Source organism: Saccopteryx leptura, chromosome 12 (genome assembly GCF_036850995.1).
Source record: "Saccopteryx leptura isolate mSacLep1 chromosome 12, mSacLep1_pri_phased_curated, whole genome shotgun sequence".
Classification (NCBI taxonomy): domain Eukaryota; kingdom Metazoa; phylum Chordata; class Mammalia; order Chiroptera; family Emballonuridae; genus Saccopteryx; species Saccopteryx leptura.
The window spans coordinates 47,728,290-47,739,972 of record NC_089514.1 but is presented as its reverse complement, the minus strand read 5'-3'; the positions used below and the strand labels follow the sequence as shown (position 1 = coordinate 47,739,972).

At 33.2% G+C, this 11,683-nt stretch overlaps 1 non-coding gene across 1 annotated transcript; it reads left to right on the top strand.

Moving 5' to 3' along the window:
- Positions 1–1,215: 1,215 nt before the first annotated feature.
- On the top strand, positions 1,216–1,419 carry LOC136384306 (small nucleolar RNA U3). Its single transcript, XR_010747585.1, has one exon. It is a non-coding gene; the product is annotated as a small nucleolar RNA U3 (small nucleolar RNA).
- Positions 1,420–11,683: the final 10,264 nt, after the last annotated feature.

The following is an 11,683-nucleotide window of genomic DNA, read 5'->3' as shown; positions in this document are numbered from 1 at the left end:
TTATTCATTGTAACATTAATTTTAATGGAAAAATTAAAAACTATGTAAATACCTAGACATAAAAACTTGATTAATTAATTATGGCATATAAACACAAAGGAATATTATGAGCTATGTGCAAAAAATACAGGAGTCCATGAGTTGATATGGAAAATGATTTCCAGGCTATATTGTAAAGTTTTAAAAAAAGGAAGCTAACAGGAGTCCAGAGTATGTATAGTATGCTCTTTCCACATAAGACAGAAATGAAAATAAGAAAACACCCAAGTATTTGTTAATTTTACAATAAGAAACACAGCAAGAAGATATATATATATACACATATATATGATATAAATTATATTGATTATTTACAGTGTGAAAGAGGAAGGAGTAAAAAAATGAGAAGAAACATTTCTCTGATTATATTATTTTCTACAGTTTAAAATTTTTAAAATTATATCAGTGCTCTACTTATTCAAAATAGAATTTTAAAAAGAGGGAAAAAACAAAATCCCTAAAATGAATGCAAACTGACACAAACTAACCAACTGTATATATAAGGAATAAAACCTTCATTAGAGGGAAAAATACAATAAAATGTAATAAAAATAATAATTCAATTAAATTTGTAACAGATTTTTTACTAAATATTCTCAAACTAAAAAAGAAAAACAAAAAAGAAAACTCCAAATATGTTTTGAGTTTTTAATAGTTCTTTTATCTTATGTGTTTAACAGTTGTGACTATTTTCTATATATTATAATACTGAGAAAATGAGTAAATATAGTACTATGGTTAGAATCTGTTTTTCTCACTGTGGAGGAAGGGAAATACAAATATGTATCAGAAAAGACAAAATAATTGAGCGTTATCTATCATCTATCTATCTATCTATCTATCTATCTATCTATCTATCTATCTATCATCTATCTATCTACCTATCATCTATCTATCATCTATCTATCTACCTATCATCTATCTATCCATTATCATCATCATCATCTGTCATCTATCTTCCGCTCCCTCACTTACCAGCTCAGTCCTTGAAATGGACTTGAAACTGGCATTCCATTATCAATGAACAGTCCTAGCATTCAGATAACCAAAATTTTTTCCCTAATTACCATTTCCTACTAAAATCCACCAAGATCTTGGAGAAATAGCTAATTCCGGACTGAGCAGCAAAAGTTAAGATGAAACTAGAATTATTTGTGTGTGTGCTAAAAAATTAAGAAGTGTAAGATTTCTATAGTTTGTTACTAGAGAGGTTTCTCTGATCGTGTAGAGTACCCGAAACCACGAGGAGGAGTTACAGTGTTCTCTCCTGAGCGTGAAGCCGGCTCTTGGTGTTGCTTGTGCAAACTGCCTTTTGCCATTGATGATCATTCTTCTCTTCCTTTGGGGAGAGTAAGAGGGAGAGAACACAGTCTGAGTGGTATAAAAAAATTAAAAATATATAAAAAAAAATTAAGAAGTGTTCAAAATGTGATAGTGTGTTACAAATAACACAGGAATCAACTGGAAGGTTGTTACTTCTGACCAAATATGGAACAATTTCATTTTAAACTTTAACTGAATAAGGACATAAATAAATTATAAACCATTGAATAAAATAAGAATCCATGACTGCATACTACTAAAGATATGTAAATAGATATTAAGAATAAAAACAAACATTTCTTACAGTAGAAATATCATCTATAAGTAGAGAAGGACACTACAGCTAGAATGTTACAGTTTTGCATGATCACAATAGAGATTGATTCAGGTGAAAAGTAAATAGTTGCTAAATTCAGAGGTGAAACTTTTGACAAAGAATGGGTTATTTACATAGCCTCAGATTATTAATATCAAAAATACATATTAATTACAAAAGAAAAATGTAAATTTATAGTAAATAAATAAGCCACCACTTAATGAAGTGATCAAAATGATCATTCTCACTAAGATCAAACATTCTGTGTGTCTAGACATGCTACTCTGAGGAGGACATAGCATTACCTATGTAGTTTCCCGGCACTGAAATGCACAACCTGAATCTAAATGTGAGGAAACACCAACAAAATCAATTTGAAGAAATTTCAAATAAAATACCAGACCCATGTTATTAAAAACCAAAAGAAAAGTCAATGTCTTAGATGACAAGAAATGATTTTTAAATTTTCTAGATTTAATCTCTCAAGATTAAAGAAAATTTAAGAGGTATGTCCAATAAATGAATACATAATCAGGATATGATCATGTTCTGGTAAAAATATCTGAAACATCTGAACCTGCAGAGAATTTTTTTTTTTTTTTTTTTTTTGTATTTTTCTGAAGCCAGAAACGGGGAGAAACAGTCAGACAGACTCCTGCATGCGCCCGACCTGGATCCACCCGGCACGACCACCAGGGGCGACGCTCTGCCCACCAGGGGGCGATGCTCTGCCCCTCCGGGGCGTCACTCTGCCGCAACCAGAGCCACTCTAGCGCCTGGGGCAGAGGCCAAGGAGCCATCCCCAGCGCCTAGGCCATCTTTGCTCCAATGGAGCCTTGGCTGTGGGAGGGGAAGAGAAAGACAGAGAGGAAGGAGGGGTGGAGGTGGAGAAGCAAATGGGTGCTTCTCCTATGTGCCCTGGCCAGGAATCGAACCCGGGTCCCCCACACGCCAGGCCGACGCTCTACCGCTGAGCCAACCGGCCAGGGCCCAGAGAATTTTTTTAAAGAATTTACTGGAGTCAAACAAAAGATACACCTGGAAGCAAGAACTCCACAGTCAGATCAAGGTTTCTGGGAGAATAACGGTAATCTATGCATTTGAGATTAAGGAGGGAACATAAGAAAGATTGCATTAAAGTGGGAGAAAGCAAGACAATTTTGGATTATAGGACAGTAGATTAAGTGCTCTCTTCAGGGTGCTCAGGAATGGGTCTGAAAGGAGACATTTCAAAGGTGTGTTAACTAAGATGCACAGAAATAACAGATAGGGCTTGCTTACGGCAAAGACAAGCCTTTTCCTAAAGTCATATTTTAAAAGAAAGAAGAAATTATATGGCTGAGATATGACTACCCGCCATGACCTGCCCAGTTAGGAATTTATGATCAGATCACCCTGTGAGACTACTTTCCTTGGAATCCCCTTTTTATCCACATTAGGACAATTGAAAATGGAATATAAAGCGTAGATAAAAAAAAAATAGAGATCATATTAAATTTCCTGAAATATAAGAGAAGTTTCTCATTTCTATAGAAATCATATTAAAGTGTTAAATGGCAAATATGTCATGATGTATGCAACCCCATTACAAATGCTTAAGAAAGTAATATGTAGAAAAATGATGAAGCAAATGAGACAAAATGTTAAACATTAGTGAATCTGGGTGAAAGGTATTTGACACCCCTCGTTATTTTTGATTTGTTGCCGAACATTTCAGATAAAAATATTATGACTCTTGAATATGTTATTTCATTAAAGAGGGTTAGATTTTCTTTGACAGCAAATGTGTGTCAACGTGTCCTAGTGTTGACTTTGTTGAATAGCTCTGTTGGACTATTCCATATCAGTTTTGCTGTTAGTTTATATTACAATCCTTACTCCTGAAATATATATGTTCCTTATAGGTGTGGCATTACTTCTAGGGTGTGGTCCTTCTGAAGAAGACTTGGAGTGGTTAAGATGCTTCCAACTTTCTAGGGCTTGACCCTCAACTTCTGTTTCCTTAAACCTTCATGGCTGATGAAATTTTTACTTAGTTCTTTTTCTTTAAATTACCATCCATGGCTTGGCTGTAGTTTTAGTTTCTTTTTTTTTTTTTCTTTTCTTTCTTTAGTTTTGTCTTTCACATGCAAGGACTAGGAATCAACTAACAATTGAGGGAGATTTTCTGCACATTTGTTATTCAATATTATAATTCCCTCCTTTCAAGGATTTTGATTCTCAATTCCTATCCAACTTGACAGCGTTAAACTCCTGCCATTGTTTTTCAGGCCAGTGAGACTGCTACTTTTGTTTGGGTTCTGCTCCACTGTGCAGTGAATTGGAGAAGGTCTTCAGGACAAACTCTATGTTATAGGTCCCTCAAACTCTGCCTGAGTTAGTTTCTTTCCAATGCTTTCAAAAAGTTGTTTTATATATTTTGCCTAGCTTTTATATTTTTTATGGGAGAATTTGTTTAAAACAAGTTACATTGTTGTAGTCAGAACCCAAATTATGAAAATCATTATTTGAGTTTAAATTATACTTTTTAGAGACTCACCCATACTTCAGAAGTAGTAACTAGCAGACCTATAATTTACATTTATATCTTTTTATAAGTCTGTTTATCTTTCAGCTATATCTCAAGTGTTATAAGTATTTATCATAAAAGTACTTTCAATACGCAGAATTTACTGTGTATAAAAGGCATTAGAACCTATGTTATATGTGTTGTTTGTTGACCTTCATATATGCTGCACATATGTGTTTGAGTTCATATATATTTTTATTTTAAACACAGTAAAGCTCAACATATATAAAATCTATTTCCAAGGATCCTATCCTAGAGTGTTATTATTTTTGTGAATATGCACTTATGAGACATGACTGCTAGTCTCTCTAAGGAGAGAATCTAAGGCAGAAGAGAACCTAAATAGTTAACATCAAAACTGCTGCAATGAGTCATTAACTCTAATGAAGAGCACTTTGTTCTATTCTTTCTATATTTCATCTATTTATGTAATAAATAAAAGTCATAATAAAACTATAAAAGTGATAATGATTACTTGGGTGTTTGTATAATTCCACACCTCCCACAGGGCTAAAACATACACCATCCATGATCAGTTAAGTTATATATCTTAAAATAACAATTGGTGTATTAAAAAAGAAAATGTATTTTCAGAGAATTTCATCCTAAAAATAAATCTGCCTCAATTAGAAAGCTTGAGTCCTCATTCCCTTGCTCATTTAGCTTAATGAGTGCCATTAGCATGGGCCGTTGATCATAATGGATAAGATGAGTTGCTTTCTCTCTCCCTGAGGTTTTCTACCCTGGGAAAAATGCCTTTATGTAAGTGGGGTTTTCAGCTTAGTCTTTCCTCATCAGAGGATAAGAATATGAGACAAAATTTTCATTTGGAGTTAACTTTGAAAAGAAAATGACCAAATTTAAATCATTGCTTTACAATATGTAAGTTATAGAAATTCAAGCATATTGAATGATGCTTTAAAGAGGAATTTGGAAAATACTCATATAATGTATTAAATAATATGTATTATATGACTACAACATTTATTCTGCCAAATTAATATAGAAATTACATATATATGTATGTATATGTATTTGTGTGTATGTGTTTGAGAGTATGTGAATATTTTTGTATATATATAATAGCTACCAAGATATTATAACTTCAAAATTTAATTTCTCTTTTTCTAAAAAGAAATAATTCCCTTTAGGGATTAAAATAATGACTGTTCAAGGATATTGATAATTAATCAGGGTAATATGCTAATGAAAGAAGGCTAAAGAACTGGTTGGACGGTCAGAGTTAAAACATATATTTAATAATTTTATCTTTCTTTTGATATCAGTGTGTTATATAGCGTACACTAGAAGAACAAACTTACTGCTAGCTATTTCATATCTGGAAAGTGATACCATAGTAACACAGGAATGGTATGTTTATGTTTTAAAAAAGACCATCAACTCAAAGTGTACCTTTTATATAATGTGATATGCAGAATTTTGATATTGTGTTTTTCTGTTGCAGGGAAATACTTTAAAAGATGATTCAGAAATACCCTCTGAAGATAGCTGGGGAAATTATCAACCTGTGAGGAAACCATAAGGGGTTTTAAAAGCAGTTTCTCTGTATCATATTGTAGACCAAAAATCAGAAAAGCAAAAAAAAAAATCATAAAAACAACTGTAAAAAGACTTAAACACATGAATCTTGACAGTAAAGGTTTTAAAGTCTGAATGTTGAAGAGTGAGTGAACAGAAGGGAAAGAGTGTAGAAAGATGAAATAACAAAAATAGTAGAATACAAAACAGTGTTTACGAAGTAGAGAAATAGATATATAAAAAGTAAAAAGGGAGGGAGTGGGGGGAGGGTAGGGGCACAAAGAAAACCAGATAAAAGGTGACGGAGGACGATTTGACTTTGAATGAGGGGTATGCAGCATAATCAAAGGTCAAAATAATCTGGAGATGTTTTCTCGGAACATATGTACCCTGATTTATCAATGTCACTGCATAAAAATTAATAAAAATAAGATTAAAAAAAAAAAGTAAAAAGAATAAAATGTAACATAAATACAAAATTAAGAAAACAAGGAATCTTAGACTTGTATTTAGGTCCATCAGAGTTTTTATGAGATTAGCACAATGCTGAGATGTTTGCTCTCCACTAAATCAGTGGCCCCCAATCCCCAGGCCGCGGACCGGTACCGGTCCATGGGCCATTTGGTACCGGTCCACAGAGAAAGAATAAATAACTTACATTATTTCTGTTTTATTTATATTTAAGTCTGAACGATGTTTTATTTTTAAAAAATGACCAGATTTCCTCTGTTACATCTGTCTAAGACTCACTCTTGATGCTTGTCTCGGTCACGTGATACATTTATCCATCCCACCCTAAAGGCCGGTCTGTGAAAATATTTTCTGACATTAAACTGGTCCGTGGCCCCAAAAAAGTTGGGGACCACTGCACTAAATAACAACTACTACCAGGATAGCTATCTTCTCGAGTTATGAAACAAATAGTTGGAAAAGTCATAAAAGGCTTGTTGACTGTTATTTTGATTTTACTTGTTCCTTTAGTAAATACAGTAGGGATACTCTGCCTAAATCAAACAGATATCATCTTCTTAAGAATTACTTTTATGATAAATTTCTGTGTCCCCTGAGCCAATTTTTAGGCCATTATGCATAATAACCTACCATTCTAGAATCATAGTTTCTGGATTCAAATACTAGCCTTGCTGCTTAGTTCCTGTGTGATCTTAGATAAGTGCTATAAACTGTGTCCTCCTAAAGTTAATATGCTAAAACCTCATCCTCAATGTGATGGCATTTGGGGTGGAACATTTAAGAGGTGATTAGGTCACAAGGGCGGAGCCCTCATGAATTAGATTAGCACCCTTACAAAAGAGACCCTGGACAGGTCCTTTGCTCTTTCTGCTATGTGATGACATAATAAGAAGTGGGCCACCTCCAAACCAGGAAATGGGTCCTCACCAGACATCAAATCTAGTGATGACTTACTTTTGAATTTCTCAGCTTCCCCGAGAAATTTGAGAAATATGAGAGATAGATAAATTTCTATTCTTTAAAAGCCACCCCAGTCTCTGGTATTTTGTTGTACAGTCTAAACCAAGTAAGACAATAGGCAATGATAACCCTTTGTGCTTCATAGTTATCATATACAAAAAGGTAGCAATAAGACTGTTTCATAAGACTGTTATGAGTATTAAATGCACTGTGTAACAAAGTGCTGAGAACAGTGCATATTATATATCAAGCACTATATGTTTGTTAAAGGAGGAATAAAAATTATATGTTCTTATTAAAAGTATGCTTTCATTCATTCAATAAACATTTATCAAGCATCTGTTATTTTCCAGACACTGTTCTGGACACTTCAGCCTTTTTTAGTTAAAAAATAATAGATAAAAATCTTAATTTCCTGGAAGTGACATTCTATGAATTATAGTAAAAATATTTTAGATATAATGACAATGATAATATCTTGTTAGACTCTATACCAACCTCTTCGGATGTAATTATCAATCCTGACGAGTAGATCCTATTTCTATCTTTATTTCACATATAAAGGAGCTAAATTACAAAAATGTTAACTAAGATACCTAATACCTATATGTTTCTGTATACTCATCTTTCTTCCAATTTATCTAGTTTTATTAATTACTGATTTATTCACCTACTTATTCATTTAGTTACTTATTCAACATATAGCTATTATAAATTTCTGCTTGATCTCAGTTCAAAGTCAGAAATTCTGGTTCCATGATCTCTAAACCAATTTATTTTGTTGCTTCAATTAACAATTTGGTACAGCTAAAAGCAATTTCATCCATGTTGAGATTTTTATAGACATTTAACTCTCATTTGATTTTCAGTTCAAGGGCATTTCTTATCTGGTGGTAGATTTTTAAAATACTTGAGTAAATTGAAGCCATATAAACAGTTTTCTTCATTCTCTAACACAACACCTCAAACAGTCACAAAACCATGTCAACTCTACTTTCTAAATATTTCTTTAATGCATTGTTTCTTCCCAATGTCCAGCCAGCCGATTGCCCTAATTTATGTTCTCCTGCCCTTTAGGTCAAGAGAAGTACGGTTAGATTACATCAATTTCTGAATAATTTTCACTCTATCTGTTCTTCCTTTATAATATTTCTCAAAAGCATGTGTCTGGTTATGTTTATCTCATACTTATAACTCTTAACAAACTCTTCAGTATATATTAAATCCCAGATTCATTCTATGGTCACAAAAATCCTTTCATTAATTTGTTCTCACCTGGTCTATAACATGGCTCTTGGCTTGGAATGACATTGATCCTTCAATACAGGACTTAGATGTTCCTTGTATCACTTAGGATTCTTCAGAAAGAAAAATATATATATATTGATTCTGTTTCTAATTCTTATCTATTTCTTAGTACCTATATTTTTTCTATTTATACACTTTTATTTATTACTTATTTGAGCTGATGACATAGATACCAGTCCTAGTTTGAAGGCCTAAGGATCAGAGCACTGAAGTTGGGAGAGATCAATGTTCCAGATCAACAGTCAGATAGAGAGATAGTGAATCCTCTCTTTCTCCTCCCTTTTTTTTTTAATTTTTTTTATTTCTTATTTTTTAATTATAATTTTATTTTTTTAATGGGGCGACATCAATAAATCAGGTTACATATATTCAAAGATCAACAAGTCCAGGTTATCTTGTCTTTCAATTATGTTGCATACCCATCACCCTAAGTCAGATTGTCCTCTGTCACCCTCTATCCAGTTTTCTTTGTGCCCCTCCCCCTCCCCCTTTCCCTCTCCCTTTCCCCCCTCTCCCCGTAACCACCACACTCTTATCAATGTCTCTTAGTTTCACTTTTATGTCCCACCTACATATGGAATAATGCAGTCCCTGGTTTTTTCTGATTTACTTATTTCACTTTGTATAATGTTATCAAGATCCCACCATTTTGCTGTAAATGATCCGATGTCATTATTTCTTATGGCTGAGTAGTGTTCCATAGTGTATATGTGCCACATCTTCTTTATCCAGTCGTCTATTGACGGGCTTTTTGGTTGTTTCCATGTCCTGGCCACTGTGAACAATGCTGCAATGAACATGGGGCTGCATGTGTCTTTACGTATCAATGTTTCTGAGTTTTGGGGGTATATACCCAGTAGAGGGATTACTGGGTCATAAGGTAGTTCTATTTTCAGTTTTTTGAGGAACCACCATAATTTCTTCCATAATGGTTGTACTACTTTATATTCCCACCAACAGTGGATGAGGGTTCCTTTTTCTCCACAGCCTCTCCAACATTTGCTATTACTTGTCTTGTTAATAATAGCTAATCTAACAGGTGTGAGGTGGTATCTCATTGCAGTTTTGATTTGCATTTCTCTAATAACTAATGAAGATGAGCATCTTTTCATATATCTGTTGGCCATTTGTACTTCCTCCTGGGAGAAGTGATTGTTCATGTCCTCTTCCCATTTTTTTATTGGATTGTTTGTTTGTTTGTTGTTGAGTTTTATGAGTTCTTTGTATATTTTGGATATTAGGCCCTTATCTGAACTGTTGTTTGAAAATATCATTTCCCATTTAGTTGGCTTTCTGTTTATTTTGTTATCAGTTTCTCTTGCTGAGCAAAAACTTCTTAGTCTGATGTAGTCCCATTCATTAATTTTTGCCTTCACTTCTCTTGCCTTTGGAGTCAAATTCATAAAATGCTCTTTAAAACCCAGGTCCATGAGTTTAGTACCTATATCTTCTTCTATGTACTTTATTGTTTCAGGTCTTATGTTTAGATCTTTGATCTATTTTGAGTTAATTTTAGTACAGGGGGACAAACTGTAGTCCAGTTTCATTCTTTTGCATGTGGCTTTCCAGTTTTCCCAGCACCATTTATTGAAGAGGCTTTCTTTTCTCCATTGTATGTTCTTGGCCCCTTTATCAAAAATTATTTGACTATATATATGTGGTTTTATTTCTGGATCTCCTCCCTTTTTCTATTCATGTCCTTAAGGGATTGGAGGATGCCCACACACACTGGGACAACAATCTTCTTTGCTCAGTTTACCAATTCAAATACTAATTCATTCCTGAAACACTTCCTAGAAACACCAAGAAATAATGTTTGTCCAAATATCTTGGCATCTTGGCATCCAGTAAGTTGACACATGAAATTAACGATCACATTACCTCTTCAGAAAATCTTTCTAGATCGAGCCCTCTATAAACCCCTCACTGAGAGTTAGCACTGCCTTCTCTGCTCTATATCCACTACTATCATTTTCCTATTTTGTCCTAATTACTAATTATTTAATATCTATTTGCTTACACATATGTCTCCCTTACATGAAAAAAGTCTTGTATAACAACTTTTGTGTCTTATTTATTATTCTATCTTTAAGCTTAGCCCAATATTTGCCACCAACTACAGGCATACTTCCTTTTATACATTTTGCTTTATTGAGCTTCTCAGATACTGCATTTTCATCACCACTGAGGCGAGACACTCCAGCATAAAAATATTATGATTCACTGAATGCTTAGAGGATAATTACTAGTTGTAGCAATAAAATCTTTTTAATGAAGTTACATATATTGTTTTTGTAGACATAATATTATTGCACTCTTAATAGTGTAAATATAATTTTTATATACACTGGGAAACCAAAAGATTTTTGTGATTCACTTTATTGTGATATTTACTTTGTAACCGTGGTCTGGAACTAAAGACTAAGTATCTCTGAGATATGCCTGTAGTTGTTAAATTTAAATAATGTTAAGCTGAACTTCAAGAAATATTGACATCTTGTTATACAATTGTTCATTAGCCATTTGCTTATTTTTACCTATTTGTTCATTACTCATAATAAAAAATATATATTGGTGTCAAAAGAAAACACCACTTTCTTACCAAGAGATTTAATTGCCTTATTTTCTCACATTGACATTAGAACAACTGGGTATTTGGTACATCTGTTATATGGAAATCTTCAGACAAATAAACTTGAGGAGAAATTATACTAACTAAAGGCATCATGTTTGCCCAGCTAATATTTATTTGAAAACTTTAATAATCACTGGGGAGCAAATCTTTTTTCATTTTCTATTGCATGAGGTTTTAGAACTGTTTCTATATATTTCTGCATCACTGATTCCAAATCTAAAATCCATTTTTTGGTGCATGCTGTAGTTTTTATGCAATTTTAATTTCTTTTTGTTACAGTTAATGGCATGCATTGGTTTTTAAATTTGAGTTAAAGGGCAATGACTCTTGGATTGAACATAACTACAAGGCAATTAATGTTTTACAAACAGCACTTTTACATAATTGTAGTTGTTTTTAAATGTAAAAAATTATTATCTGATAAAAAACACCCTCTTGTTTTGTTTTAAGATTGAATCATGGCTTCTTCGAGTAGGTGTAAATGTAAGAATAGTCCTGACACCTTCTGTTATATATGTGGCTG